Source organism: Numida meleagris, chromosome 3 (genome assembly GCF_002078875.1).
Source record: "Numida meleagris isolate 19003 breed g44 Domestic line chromosome 3, NumMel1.0, whole genome shotgun sequence".
NCBI lineage: Eukaryota > Metazoa > Chordata > Aves > Galliformes > Numididae > Numida > Numida meleagris.
Window position 1 is genome coordinate 1,113,082 of NC_034411.1, and position 15,868 is coordinate 1,128,949.

The following is a 15,868-nucleotide window of genomic DNA, read 5'->3' on the forward strand; positions in this document are numbered from 1 at the left end:
GAGATATTCAAAACCTGCCTGGATGCTTTCCTGTACAGCTGCTACTGTAGGGAATGTGCTTTAGGCAAGGGGTTGGACTTGACAATCTCCAGAGGTCCCTTCCAACTCCTACAATTCTGTGATTCTGTGAGAGCCTCTGGAGGTGCAGGGTGAAAACCCCACAGATGGTGGTGGGAGTTTTTAACTGACCGCAGTGGGTTTAGCATTTCACTGCGAGCATTTTTAGATGATTTTTTGAACTAAGAACACGAACTCCTTGATATTAACCCAAAACATGCACTGCATTCCTTCCGTCCTTCCCAAATTCAGACTCACAAGCCCATAAACCAAAAGGAGAACTGTAGGGAAGTAAAATCGTGCATTTCAACTAAGAAAGTACCTTGAGATCTCTGTCTGTCTTGTGCTTTGCTGTTATTCTCGGTAACAGAAGCGACTGAGCTGGAGCTGTTCCGATCCATAGCACTTTGCATTTGGCTGTGCCAATCGGCTGAGGCCTGTCCGCCATGCAGCACCCTTGTCTGGCTGCTGGTTGTGAAGGGGAGCTGCTGGCTGAATGGAAGGCACGAGTTCTCACCTGGGAGAAAGCAAACCCTGGCTTGCAGCAAATCCCCACCGCTCGCACCCCCGACGGATGGCACCCAGCATCTGAGTTTGTTTTGCGCTGCTTGTTTCTGAAAAAAAAAAAAAAAAAATAGGGAACAATAAAGAAGTGCATTAAGATCTAGAATTGCAGAACAGGGAAATGAAATCAGTTTGTCACAGTAGATTTTTTTATTGACATCTTTAGTTTGTTTTGATGTCTGTAATTAAATCGCTAATTATGTGTTTCTGTTGCAGTGGTCATGCTTTTATTACATAATTGCTGCAAGTTTTTCTCTCACCACTAACAATATTTGCTTAACCTTAGTACATGCTAGTTACATACTTCATAATGTAAAAACCTGGAAATGGAGTTATTGACTGCTACAATTAACTACATCCGAGGGGCTTGGATCCTTTGCCATAAATTAAATATGCTTTGTGGCAAAGGACCAGAAAGAATTAAAGGATGAAAGAACTGCGGTCAGTAAACAACAAATATTCTTTCAACACCATTTGAAGAAAATAAAACAAAAAACCAATTCCAGGAGATAGGATTACTATTTATTTTTTTTGTTTTAAGGGAAAATAAAGTTTGGCCTCGGGTGATAAAATAATTTTTTTAAATAATTTGTGCCCCGATCCTTTAAGCTTGCTGCTGTGTTTTATCAGGAAGTGTTTGATTTGGTGAGCTGCAATTCAGTCACCTTCCCTTTTGTTTCTCTCTTTTTTTTTTTCTTTCCCTTTTGAGTTTAGGCATAATTTTTGTCAGTGTATTTCAATGTATTCATTAATTTTTATCATTTGTTTATTTTATGCAAACCATAAGAGACATTTTTTCCTCAGTGAAGATTGCCTCTTTATTTTATTTTGAAATATTTGTATATTTATTTCATTAAATGAGATAATGCTTTTTCTTATTAACATAATTTCCAGTACATTAAACATATTTCTCCACAGACAGAATAGAGGAATCAGATTAAATGACAGTTAAATCACTTGCAGCAATTTCAACTGTTAAAAGAAATAAGTGTCTCTGTTTTCTTTGTGATCACGAGATGTGCTGTAAAGGGAAATGAAATACTAAAGAAAGGAGGGAAAACATAAAGAAATAATGACTAACTTATTGCAGTAATACCACTGAGAGAAGAAAAAACTCACTGCAAATGAAAGGAAAAATAATATAGTGGTTTTGAAAGTTACCAAAATTCATTTTTTATTGATGAGTTCAGCACAAGCCTAATACTAAGTAAACTGCAGGGGGAAAGAAAAAAAAAAAAAAAAAAGAAAAGAAAAGAACAAGCCAAAAATCAAAACCAACCCAAGCAGCGCCATAAACTACCGACGATGAAAGAAGAAATAAATACTTTGCATTTCGAGGACTATTACTCTAAATGCCTTTAATTTTTAAATAAGGTATTTTTTGCCATCTTGAGGGAGGAGTAGCAATCATTCCTTGGTAAACTAACCGTGTGCTCTGCTCGTGTGTTTGCTAGGCTGGGTAGGGTTCTCCAAAGGCCCCGTGCCTCTGCTGCAGGGTTGTGCTGTCCTGAGCAGGCGCGGGGCTGCATTGAGGGGAAGCTCATGTTTTGTTAATTCTTATTTTGAGACGTTCCGGAATTATAATGATATATGTATTTGTTTTAATTCTATTTTTATTATTACTTTAATTTCCAGAGTCTGAAACAGCTGCTCTGAAGAGATCTTTCACATGAATGACTAGGCTGTGAATTGCTAAGGTAACGCTCACGTTATTGCTTTGCCTCCAGACAAGTTTCCTCTGTTTGTGCTTTTAGCTGTAAATCAGTGATTTTTCACCGGTTTTATGTACCTGGTCCAGTCGTCCCCAGTAACGACCAGTCCTATATTTGCAGTTTTCCTTGTCTGTGTGAGTGTGCGTGCTCCAAATTCTATGGCATTCAGCTCCAAGGCAGAGAAGGGGCTCTCAGGATGGGGCAGGAATAGGAACCAGAGGTGGATGAGAGGGGATGCACGTTTAGCTCCGTGCCATACTATCTCTGAGTTAACTGAAAAAAAAAAAAAAAGATTTTAAAGAGATTTTAAAGCTACTCTTTTTGCTTTTAAATGAGTAAAGAGGGAAAGCAATTTCACTGCGGTTTTCCTTGTCACGATGCGGTGCAGGATGAGTGATGTGGCCAAGTTGTTCAGGCTTTCACTGCACTGTTTTCTGCGGCCAGAGGGCAGGCTCTGTCCTGGTGCGTGGTGCCCCTGCCTGCTGCAGGGGGAGGGTGCTGGCAGGCAGTGCACGCGGCCTCTGCACACTGCAGTCGGTGTCCCCTGCGTCCTCATTTGCCATGCCAAGGGGAGCTGCCTGGGAATGGAAGGGGTGATGGAATTCAGCAGTTGAGGAGACTCGACGTCTGTCATTGACCTCTGCAGAAAACAACCATAGCGGAGTCTGCTCCCACCAAGCAGGATCGCATCCCACGCTACTGCAAAGGTGCAGCAGCTGAGCTTTTCTCAAAAACAGCTCCAGAGTTTGTGGTGGGCATGGGCTGAGGGTCCCCCCGTGTTCTGCCGTGCGATCGGTACATGTGTAAGGATGCTCTGCAACACGGAAGGTAGTGCTAAGTGAAAGTAAGTGCACAGAAATGCTTCTTATGATGGTGCGTATACTTACAGCCTTCATTACCATATTTTCAGAGGGTATAATAATCATTAATGTGTTTATTGTGCCTTTGTGAGTTAGGGCAGTAATGTTATCCTTCTATTAAACACACAGGGAGCTGAAACACAGGCCAAGTACTTTACTCCAGCTCTCGTGGGAAGGCTGCCAAAGACCTGTTCCTATTTACTGGATTCTCTTCCAGGATCTTGACTTGTTTCCTTATCTTTAGGTGTTTGTTCAAAGTGTCTAAGTTAGGAGATCAGTTGTGCTAGGCTTCCTCTGGGGCCAGTAAAGAATGGTGGGGATTTCCAAAGAGAACTGTGATCTTTGGGCATTTACAGTCTTTCCCAGTGGGTGCTGGATGGAGTCTAAAAAAGCCATACTCCTCTCAGCACAGTGTGCTAAGAGAGACTTACATCTCTCTGCTCTGGATGCTCACTGTGACGCTGTGGTGTTCAGTACCACCAGGAAACAGAACACGCATGCCTCTGATGAAGAACCAAGTGCAGTTATAATTCATTTAATTTCTGAAGATCGGTCATTGTGCTTGTGAAATGATGCGTGACTGTAATTTTGAACAATGGGTACCTGACAGTTGTGGCAGAAACAAGGAAGTGAAAAAAGTCCCTCGATGGGTCGTGAGGTTAAGTGAGCAGGTGTTCTCCCCTGGGTTTTGTTGGCATTGAGTCACACTCTACATGGCCACGAAGCTCTTCTCACTATGAACAATTATCCTGCTTGGTCTCATAGGTGTACTAGCAGCACGACCCAGATCCTGTGTTCTCATCTCTAGAGCTTCTTTCAGGTAGTCTGCATCCCTGCAAAGTAATGGGTCGGGCGTAACTTAATATATATACATGGTCCCTCTGAAATAAAAAGAATGAATACGTAACGTGTAACTGCACTAAAAGTGACAGCAGGTTTTGAGACTTCGGGTTATAAAAGTGTGCGTATAAAAGCTATCCCCAAAGAAACTACTTTTTAAATGAAACAGCACTGAGAGAAACCAGTTTCAGAATCTAGCAGGTCCCTACTTTGCATATTCCATACTGAGGCTGTTTTTCTTCTTGTGACATAGCAAGAAACAAAAACACTCCTTGACCAAAAGTGCACGATGCTAAAGGTATCCTCAGAAATAACATGATTTAGTTTTGGGAAAATATTAAAGCATGACTACATCAGACTTTTTGTGTTATATAACAGCACTTTTTCCATTCCCCATTAAATATCATTTTCAGATTTCTCATCTTGCATGATATTGCCTATTTCATGCCTCTGTCAAACTGGCTGAAACAAGCTCTTTTCCCTGAACTCGAGATATTTGTGGATAAAGGATTATTACCTGTGGTATATTTTAAAGGACAAATAAATTAGAGCATTGTTTAGGCAGACTTGCAGAGGCAGACACGCTGTTCTGTTTCTTGTCCAATGCTGCAGCAAAGGTCTGTGTCAATATGCAGAAGGGGATTTAAGAGCACTGGCTTCACAGTTTTCTGCTTAGATCAGTACGTTTAAGTTCTCAAGCACTCTACACGCTGGGATATTTTCCTGTTCTTTTTTCATTTGTTATTTTTGGCTGTGTGACCTGTTCTCTGCGCTATATGGCAATATTTTAGAATTAATGAGCATATTTACTTATTGATAGAGGTATGAAAATTCAGATATGCTTGCTGATGTTACTAAGCTCTGATGGGGAAGCATGTGGTGGTGGTGTCATTCCACACAGCTTCGTGGCTATGATGTATCTCCCTTCATTCTTGATTTGGTAGCTGGTTTTTGTTTGACACGATAAGAATGGCAAAATAATTGAGACAAAAACTAAGCTTGATCCCTCTGCTCTTTAGAAAAGATCTCAAACAACAGAATCTCTCCCCACTCTGTCCAGTGTGGTACAATGTGTCTGACTTGATTATTCCTCTCCTGCTGAAATATGATGCAGCTGGACAGTGTCTTCACTGAAATACACTGGAGAAGTATGGAAATGCGAACTAAAATTTGTGAAAAGCTGAATCTGTATTCACCTTATTGATCTATCTATCTACATCTACAGATTTTGATTCCTGTAACTGAGATGCAATTACTTATCTCTGAAAGTGATTCTGTGTTCATTCGTGGTGCAGGGTTGGGACTGTGCCCTTCCCTAAGTGATGAGTAGAGCTGTTGATTTATCTCAGACTTCAGTCATATCAGGGACAGGATCTTTAACTCTTTCCTTCTCTCCTTTCCTTTTTTTTTTTTTTTCTTTTTCTCTGTAATTCTCAGCTCACTGCAATTTTCCTGAAAAACTATTCAGGAGGAATGTCCTACCTCCTCTGAAGGCAGTCAGCCACCTTCCCAATGACAGTTCATAGCTAGTTTTCTAAGGAGATGAGGCTCATCCCATGGGCCTGCACATCTTCTCCCTTCAGTGACTCCGGCATTTGTAAACCTGTTTGTAAAGGAGTTTCAAAGTAACTGTGTTTTGTGAATTGTACAGCTGCTGGTGTGTGCGAATACAGGACAGACATCTCCCAGGTACCTCGCTGAGGAGAAGATGGACAGGACTCATTCACTCTCTTCTCTCCCATGGCAACAGCTTGCTGATCGGTCAGCACATGCATATCTTGGGACAAACGACAGCCTTCGTTGCTGTCCTTTCTGTGATAAAGGTAATGGTTGGTGTGGGAGGACAGAATATGGTCATGAAAAATGGGCTTCAATAGTTCTGCTGCTTCGTGAAACAGATTATTGTTACTTCATATGCAAACTCAAGAGGAGACAGTGGCATAGATGGAAAAAAAATGTCAAATGTTTCTCTTGATATTTCCAGCAAGTAAATGTGAATATAATAAAATGCGTATGTTTCTTGAAAAATATTATGTTAAATTTAGCTGTTTTCTGCTTAAAAAGGCGGGAGGAGGATGATAATAAATGTCATTTGAAAATAGAAGCGTCCTTGGTTTCCTGTTTTCAGTAGGCTTCAGATCATTCATTTGTTCTACTTGTAGTTTCCCCACTGATGCTTCATCCCTTCCAGAACTGTCTGTGGGCCATGCTTAGCCAGAGTTTCCGGCAGTTATTTTTGCACTATTGTTAAACAGTACCATACAAAATGTTGCTTTTTTAATTTATCGTGTGGGATCAGCACATGGTTTTCTATTGTGGCATACTTGGATGTTTGTCCCTTTTATGGCTTACATGCTAATCTGCAGCTTAGAAACACAAACTTTTTTCTCTTGGTTTTCTTCGTTTATGTTGTTTAGTCCATAGTGTCTTTACATCAACAATCTGTAGAAATGAGATCAAACTCTTGGAATATAATCAGTTTGCTTAAAAAAAAAAAAAATGTTTGAAGGATGTGATTCGTGTGCATTAGTGAGAGCTCTGTCAATGGCTTTATTTTACTACACAGGTCTGTATGAAGGAAAGGGTGGGAAAAAAACCAAATACTTCTTTTTATTTAAACTTCTCAGCTTAGCCATTCAGCCTCAGCTAGCTCAGCATGCTCCTGCACAGTGACTGGTGCCTGCATTGAGAGCCTTTTTGAAGCTAGCAGAGCTCATGCACAGGCAAAAATCTCCATGCATGGATATCATCGCATGACAAGGACCATCTGTTTGCGTTTGCTGTGCATGTAACCCCAGACCAGGCAGTACCAGGACCACATGTTATGCAACCACTACTTTACTGCGATTGATCTAAAATTGACAGAAGTTTTTAAGTGGCACTTAAAAACTTAGCCTTACTTATTATTCCATTTAGTTTTGAGCTTGTGGTAAAAACTTTTGTTTTTTTTTTTAAATTTCTTTATGATATCAATTCTTGCATGACACCAACAAAGAAACTGTTTTATCTTTAGTTGCAGTGGAATTGCCAGGTTACAGTCTGAACCAGTGGCTGAGGACAAGGTGAGACGGCGTGGCTAACCCAGGGAGCTCAGGTGCAATCAATGCACCTGAGTGACCAGAAGGGGTGGAGCATGGATCCACCCCTCCTCATCCTCATTTAAGGGTTAGCAGCTGAGGGAGAAGCATTGCTTTGTGTAGAGATTGTGTTCCTCTTGAGCTGTTACTGGTCATTGGAAGGGGTGAGTCTGTTTTCCTTCTTTTTTACCTGCTATTGCACTGTGGTGTTTGTATCCCATTAGAAGGTGCGGTCATCACCTTCTTTTGCCATACAACAATGAATAGGAAATAGACTACAGTCACCAAGAAGCTGTCAGCTCTGCTGTTGGGTAGCTTGGCTATTGCCATGTATTGCATGTAATTTGAGGTAATTATGCTGTTAGCATGACTTCTGTAAAACACAGAATTCGTTTTTAGCAAACCAGCCAGCAACTTGTGCAATGTTATTTGTGTAAATTCTTTTCCTGCTCTGTGTGCTTTAAATGAACTGTGTATATATATATGTATATATATATACACATTTTAGCTCTCCCAGTTCTCAGTAACCTAATACTGTTTGAAATACTCTGCAAGAGATGTATCTTTGAATCCAGTGCACGGGGGGCATCTGGATTTCTCCACTTGCTAAATTGTTGAATGCCATGTGACCCATGGTGCGAAGCCTGCTGGAAACAAAACACTACTTTCCTTTAGTTTCTTTGGTTAGTTAAGTTCTTTCAATAAAACCAACTGTGATTTGAGGTGAAGAATCCTTGCAGCAATTAGGATACATTTTCTTCTGGAGCGTTATATTAATTAGGCATTTGTAACCACATGGATAGGCACAAAACTGATCGCACATCTCTGTATTTAGAGATTCGTAGATAGAAGATTTAACGTAAACATAGAAATGTTAAACTACTCATCTGTAGCCTGCAAAGAAGATAACAAGAAGGATTCTGTTCTCTGTGTGATTTGTGAACAATGCTAAGTAAATATTCATCATTAATATATAATAACTGTTGCTTTTGGCAGTTCACTTTTCATTTAATTTGATAATGTGTCCAGTAAATGAAGTGGTACAGGCTGCAGTGTTTTACCATCACAATTGCATATTTTCAATCATTGTTAAATGAAGGCAGCTCAAGGCAAAGCTTTAACCCCCACTAGTTCTGTGTGTGATGTAAAAAGAGACGGTGCTATCAATCTTTATTGTCTGTCTCGGTTACTGTAATTGCATTCAATAGTCCACTGATTCTGTTGTTTGTGCTAATGTCAGGAGCAGTGAAGAGCCAGATGCTCAGACTAGATCATATGCATCCAGTGGCCACTTTGATAAGTTGGCAGCAAGTCACTGGGTTCGATGATGAATTGTTAACGCTACAGATTATGAGCAGCTGAACGCTGGGAGTGTATATGGAGAAACTTCTTACCTTGTTTTAAATCTGGCATTGTGATGCTAGCTAAAGGGCATGTCATGTATTATTCAAATGCATCTTGTGCTGGAAATATGCCAATGAGTCATTGCATCCCCTGGAACGGTAAAACAACAACAAAAAAATCAGAACAAAAAGCCTCGGAATGATTTGCACATGACGTTAATAGTCCTATAACGTGGAAAAGTATTTCAAAATAACCTCTAACAGTTACGATTATCCGATTCAACAGGAGAGCTTGTGAGTTATGGTATTCCATCCTTGAATCTATCTTAAAATGTGTTGTTCTTTTTTTATTTTTTTTCCTGACAGCTTTTTTTTTTTTCTCTAATTTGAACGGGTAGCTGGAACGTCTTATGGAGAAAGAAACATTAGTGCTTTAGTGAAGTATAGACAGTACGATACCTCTGTGGGGGAAAAAAACTGCAAATAGGGGCATTATTGCATAAGTTATTTGCTTCCTACATGTTTCTTGCATCTCTATGTCCTACACCTGTGGCTCTTCATGAATTAACTTTTAAGCTGTGTGGTGAGTGTCATCCCTTGGACAAGAAGCTGCTGGAGGCTGTCCAAAAAGTCTTGAGAGCCTCTTCTTCATCGAGTTGACATAATTCAGTCAGAAAACGACCTTAGGTTCTTCTCACGGTAGTCTTAAGTGGTGTGATCCCAATCCTGTGTGTGTGTGTGTGTGTGTGTGTGCGTGTTTTGTTGGGTTGTTAGCTTGGTGACCAGTGTGCACCGTGGTAGCTCATCACCTGTGTGCTTACAGTAGTAAGCATTTTGGTTTCTCTGTTACTCTGTCCTTTCTAAGTTACTCTTACAACTATATTTAAGGGGTGCAATTTGTATTATTATTGGTTACGGTAGGGTTTTTTTCAGTCACTATATATATATTATTTAGAAAAATCTAGCCTTACCAAGTTGCAATAGAGTCTAACAGATATGCAGCTGATTTTTAGAAGATGGAGATATCTATGAAATGTAAATCTGAAGTGTTATTAGTATAGGAGTAATTGTTTTCTTTTTTTTCCCTTTACTTAAGCGACCCAACTTCAGAATCTTATTTAGGGAGCTGCTGCAATATTAACCCACTAACAAAAAGTGCCCTTAACTTACATGAAACTGGGTATAGCATGATCTATCAATTTATTTGGGAATTGTGGGAGCTTACTATCTTGAAATTTGTGGGGTTTTCTAATCGCAGTACGCGGGTCCGCAGTACGCGGGTCCGCAGTACGCGGGTCCGCAGTACGCGGGTCCGCAGTACGCGGGTCCGCAGTACGCGGGTCCGCAGTACGCGCATACTTTTTCTAAATTTTTTCAAAGCCTCAATTTACACCTGCCAGGATAAACTCACTGATTCTTTGAAACGACCTCTTGAACATAAGCTGTCAACAAGTTTCTAACAAAAATTGTCATACACAGTCGTGTCTGAAGGACCGATGTTTCTTGGGCGCATATTTTATACCTGCTGGTTTGTTACCTTGTGCCTGGAGTCCCCTTTTCGGGTAGTATAGTATTTGCTATCTTTTTCTTGGTAGGGAAACTCTCATCCAGCTTTTAAGAGGCTGGCTGTGATCCTGTGCCTAGGCGCTGCTTTCTGAGTAACATCTTGTTTGGAGGCCTTCCTTGAACTGGACCTTGGGGCTGTGTTTCCCCATAGGCAGAGGCGGTAAGCCAGTCCTGTCTTCATCACTTCTCATGGGTGCTTCAGGCAGCTTGTTTGGCTGCTGCAGGTCTTACCGTGGTGTCTCAGCCTTCTCTTGCATAGTGTTTTAGGGCATGTAGCTCAGGACACAGCCACGTGCTAAACTGGTTTCAGTAGCCAAGACATCTTAAGTCTTTCTTCAGACCTTCTTTCTGCTATCTGGCTGTAATTTGGTTATTGTGCCCTATGACTTTTTGGGACCATGCTCCCAGCGCTACACCCAGCTACATGCCCACTGGTATTTCCCATGCTTGCATGGGCACCATTCTAGCTTGGGTCTGAATGTTGATTTCAGCTGCAGCACAAGTCCAGCTGGGGCACCATGGGGGAGCTGGCTTCCTGTCCTGCCTACGCAACAGGATAAAGAGGGAAATAAAGCTCTTCTGTCCTCCCACCTGTCTGGGATAGCTGCCCTTGGGAGAGAGAAACAAAGCACTGCAAATCACATGAACACAGTACACAAATGGGTGTGCAAATGTTTTTTCATTATGTTCTTTCTATTTTATGAAATGAAATTGTGTAGTGTTTGGAAATGTAGGGTGAACTTGCTGCTGTCTTTGCAATCTGATATGCATATAGAGTTGTTATTTAAGGGAGTTCAGGAAACGAAAATGAGTTTGTTACATTCATGATATCTACTGTTGCTTTTATTTTTTCCTTTGCCTTTAGTTCAAATTAATCAATTAAAGTGCACAGATGTTCAATTAAAGCTTAAAAAAATCCATGGCTACAGCTGTTTTGAAGCAACATTGTTGAAATTTAACATATCTAATAATGCTTCTTGCTCAGAAATTCAATTAATGACTCTCTGCTAAATTATCTTGCATTGATAAATTAAAAGAAATGAGAAGTAAACTATAAGGAGATATAGGCTGTCTGCTCCATTCATTAGTTAGAATAACAGAGTAGCCCGTAAGATATCAAAATAGAGGATCTGCTTTTCATTTTCCTACACTGACGTGCGGAAAAACTGCTTCCTAGCCTAAATATATTGGTTTAGCTGGAAATTATTGATATTTCTCCTGCAATTCAAGGACATGAAATAGCTACCACAGAAAAGTAATGCGCTAACACAAACCATACTGAGAACTTGAATACCTCCAATGCTGTTGAGGGAATAATAGTGGTATCGTGCCACAGTAGCTGTTAATAGCATCAGGGATTATAATCATGATGGTTATGTTCTAATATTATTTGTAAAGTCAGAAAGCTTAAGGTAAGCTGGAGGAGAGGCAATGATGACAGCTCCAGCAGACCGAGGTTTTCCTGCAGTGCTGGTTAGGGAAGCTCAGGTGCACAGCAGGCAGGGTAAGTGGTAAGTTAGCCCAAAAGGATATTTTCTGTTGCATTTACAGGAAGTGTTTGTTTTGCAGGACGCTCACTAGTTTCTACGTGGTCTTTACCACACCACATTAATTTATCTAGTGCAAAGAGAAAAGAGCAGCGAAGGTGGAACTAGCAAAGTTGGGCTTCTTCGTGCCTCCATCTGTTGGGGTTAACCAACACCTGTCTCCTTGGGCTCTAGACATCTAGAGAATTTCTTAATACACACAGTGTGAGCCTACATTCTTCAATTTAAGACTATGTATTCTACTTAATACATCTTGGTCAAGTAGCAAGGCCATGATGTTTATATTTTCTTGGAGATGTTGCATGTTTGGGTTGGATGCTTTGAAGGCTGTCTTTGTTTGGAGGCAAACGTGGGGGGTCAGAGAGTGTGCAGAGGTGGTCAGCACACTCTAAGTGCTCTCCACCCCATGCCCACCACTGCTTTTCTACCTGTGGCCTGGCGACCCTTAGCCCTGCACCCCTGGTGCTCAGGATGAGGAGGAGAGATGGTCAGCCCCATCCTGGAAGCATTATTGGGTTTGGCAGATGGGATCTTATGGCTCTCACCAGATCTTAGAAAATGCTGCACTTGGCCCTAAGGGAACGCCTTGCTGCTTGAAAACAGGATTTTGTATGGGAATACAGAGTAAAGCTTTGGTATAAATAACTGACAAAAACAAGTCAAACAGCAAACGAAGTAGGAACTACAGCAGATTATTTTTGGGCCATTGTTTTTATTCTTAACTACTTACCATTCAATCAAGCCTAGTAATTCTTAAAGACTAGTTAATTGAAGGAATGCTTTTTTTTTTTTTAAAAAAAAAAAAAAGATCATGTAGGTCTTACACCAGTTTGCCATTGTTTTCCACTTGTGGTAAGCTGTCTTTTTCCCAGTGCTCTGGGATAAGCATTTGGTACTTGTGTGTTTGAGCAGCTCCCCTTTGTTTTCAGTTCTCAGGTAACGTTAGAAGCCACGATCAGACCTAAAGAGATGAGGCTTCACCAAGCAGTTTTTGAAGTGATTTTTCTCTGTGGATGATCTGCTGCAGGTCAGTTCAGTAAAGAGGGTGTCTGTTGTAGCCTGAGGTTTGGAAAGCTCCCCCTGCACAGCAGGTAAAACATAAGAAGTGATTTTTTTGTCAGGGGCCGAAAATGAAACTGTGTGTGCAAAGAATACAGTTTATGTGTTTTTGCAGCTGCAAGTAATTGGGAGTAAATGTAGTGGCTAGACCTGTTGCTTCGTTTGTATTTGCAGATGATTACATTCTCATCTTGCTGCTTTAAATTGATAATTCAGCTCTTGAGTGAAGTGGTTCTTTGCTTATAGCTTATGTATCTGTACGTTGCTCTGCATTGGTCTCTCAGATGGGACACTAAGAACTGTGAGCATGAATTGTTTTTACAAAGCTGTAGCCATCTATTTAGGTTATGTATGACAAATAATGTAATATTTTTCTGCTCCTTGAAATCACAGGCAAATAAAAGGTATTTATCCAATGGCTTATTTAGAGAGTTGTGGGAGAATTGGGCTTAGAAATATTCTGATGCTCTACTACAGTATCATGATTCTCAGAATTACTGTGCTTACCTCTGAAAACAGGGATTGTAAGGGAGAAAATTCTTTGGGGTAGACTTGTAAGTGAATAGCTTCAAGTTAAGAAACCAAACCGGTTCTCTTGAGAATTTAAAGAAAGCCCTTTCTAATAGAAATAGATGAATATGTGAAAAAATGATTTGGATGAATATCTGAAAAAAGTTTTGGCAGAAGATTTCTCTTGGTTTGCAGTTGTACCGTGACTGTGTATATGGGGCAGGAGCCTGGGAGCATTCTGAAGTCAACAGCAGCTTGCAATTGGCATTGGTAGCCCTAAGCTCATAGAATCAGTTGAGTTGGAAGGGACCCTTAAGGATCATCCACTCCAACTCCCCTGCAATGAACAGGCTCGTGTACAGCTTGATCATGTTGCTCAGAGCCTGGTTCAGCCTGACCTTGAATGTCTCCAGGAATGGAGCATCCATTGCCTCTCTTGGCAGCCTATTCCAGTGCCTCACCACCCTTATTGAGTTTTTATAAGGAAAAAGGGCTTTTTTTTTTTGTGCTATGTTTATATCTAAACCTTCCCTCCTTTGGAGCCATTTCCTCTTGTCCTGTCACAACAGACACTGCTAAAGAGTCTGTCCCCTTCCTTCTTATAGCCCCCTTTGGATACTGACAGGCTGCTATTAGGTCACTTTGGAGCCTTCTCTTCTCCAGGCTGTGCAGCCCCAGCTCTCTGTCCTCATATAAGACGTGTTCCATCCCTTGGGTCATTTTTGTGGCCCTTCTCTGGACACGCTCCAGCAGGTCCATGTCTCTCCTGTTCTGAGCACTCCACATTTGGATGCAGTGCTCCAGGTGAGGCCTCACCAGGACAAAGCAGAGGGGCAGGATCCCCTCCCTTGCCCTGCTGGCCACACTGCCTTGGATGCAGCCCAGGATACGGCTGGTTCTCTGGGCTGCGAGGGCACACTGCTGGCTCATGTCCAGCTTGACAAATCTAATGAAGTGATAGTATTAAAACTATATATATGTTTACTATTTGTCTCCCCTCTTTTTATTTTAATGAGTTATAACTGGGGGGGAGATGGATTTGAGTGCTGCCGTGGGAACTCAGCCCTCCAGTTTCTCGCTTGTGTTGTAATTTCCTCTTGTGTTAAGTTGAATGTCGTTGGTAGATGCTACGCTCTTCTGCTTAGATGAATAACTTCACCTTTGGAAGGAGACAACTGTGCAAAATGAAAGTCATTATAGACTTCGAACTTCCCCCTTTTATTTCTCGTAGGGGTTATATTAGTACTGGTCTGAGCAGAGTTAAGGACAAAAAAAGCCTGCTAATGCATTTTATGCATTTTTTTGGCGTTTCCTGAATTGGCTTGAGCTATGCATCTAAACTGTGGAGTGTAAAGTTCCTTGGCTTCAGAGAATTTCTGTGTTATATTTTAAGATACCTGCATGCTGAGAAGCTGGTAACACTACTCCAGTAACGTACTCCTCCAATAGGTGTTTTGGGAGGAAGCTCAGCCTTTTTAACGCGTGGTGTAAATTCTTCATTCCGGTTGCCACAGCATTTGAAAGGAGTATCATTAGATTCCTGTACGCCCTGTCAGCACAATGCTTAGCAGAGGGATTCGGTATGTACATAGTGACTGTGAAAAGGTTTAAGAGCAGCAGCAGCAGTTCCTTCCATGAGCATTTGTGGGGTGAAGTCTAACATCACTGCTGGGTATCTGCACAGATGCTAAATGGCTGTCATCAAAAAAAAAACAGAAACGTTCAGGTGTAGAAAATTATTCAAATTATGTAAATATTCAGATGTTTTATATAAAAATAAGAAGATGCCACCTTGTGGTAAGAAAGGTGTTTTAGTGTAGCCAGAAAACCTTTGGGCAATCAGGGTGCACCTCTAAAAGCCGGCGATGAGTGAAGATTTTATTTTTCTAAGAACACGTTTCATCAGTAAAATGACATTTTAGTTAGAGAACGGCACGGCCCCACTTCCCCTTCCCACTTGGCCTCGCCCTCCCCGTTAACATGCTCTTGTGCTCAGGGCATCGAGGCAGCAGCTGCGTGCTTGTACTCGAGGTGTGTGCTCAGAGCTCCTTGCAGCCATCCCGGGCTGGGCACGTGGCTCAGAGAAGAGCTCAGCACTTCGGGCCTTCACCTGACCTGTGGCCAAGGCTGGCTGGTGGAAACACTTCCTTTGCAAAAGGTTGATTCCATCTCGCCATTTATTAGGCTGGCATGTCTAACACCTGTTGCTTTATCGTTATCAATTAGATTATAAAAAGCTTGCTTGCTGTTGTACCTATTCAAACTAAATGTGCGATCACGTGGCGAACTGTGCATCCTAACAACATCCTCTTTCTCATTAGGATGCTCTTCAGTCGTTTGCTAAAATTGCAGTAGGGTGTGTGGTGGTTTAGTGTTTTTTTTTTTTTAAGAAAAAAAATGCTTTCTGTGTTCTATTTCCTGTGATTTAAACGCTGCACTGTGTCTTAGTGCCTTCCCCTCTAAGCACTGTCATGCACGTGGTAACAAGCTACTCCTGCCACATTGTTTAGGTCTCTGTTTCACACAAGGACAGTCAGAAAAAAAATCTATCAAAAAAAAAAGTGAAGATTCTCAAATCCTGAACTTTACATGCACACAGTCCCGAGCAGCAGGGGAGGTCTGCCCTGTGCAGGCACTTCTGTGCACATTGATGCTACATTTATTTCATGATGATAATAAAGGGTTAGCATTTTTTCCCCCAGTTTGAAGAAGTATTGTGCTTGTAATTAAAAC

At 41.3% G+C, this 15,868-nt stretch overlaps 1 long non-coding RNA gene across 1 annotated transcript in view; it reads left to right on the forward strand.

Moving 5' to 3' along the window:
• The window catches only part of LOC110396458, a 411,945-nt gene that overhangs the window by 129,018 nt on the left and 267,059 nt on the right, over positions 1–15,868 (forward strand). The window contains exon 2 of the long non-coding RNA XR_002436978.1: positions 2,257–2,318. This is a non-coding gene — a long non-coding RNA (uncharacterized LOC110396458). The remainder of the gene's footprint in view (positions 1–2,256; positions 2,319–15,868) is intronic.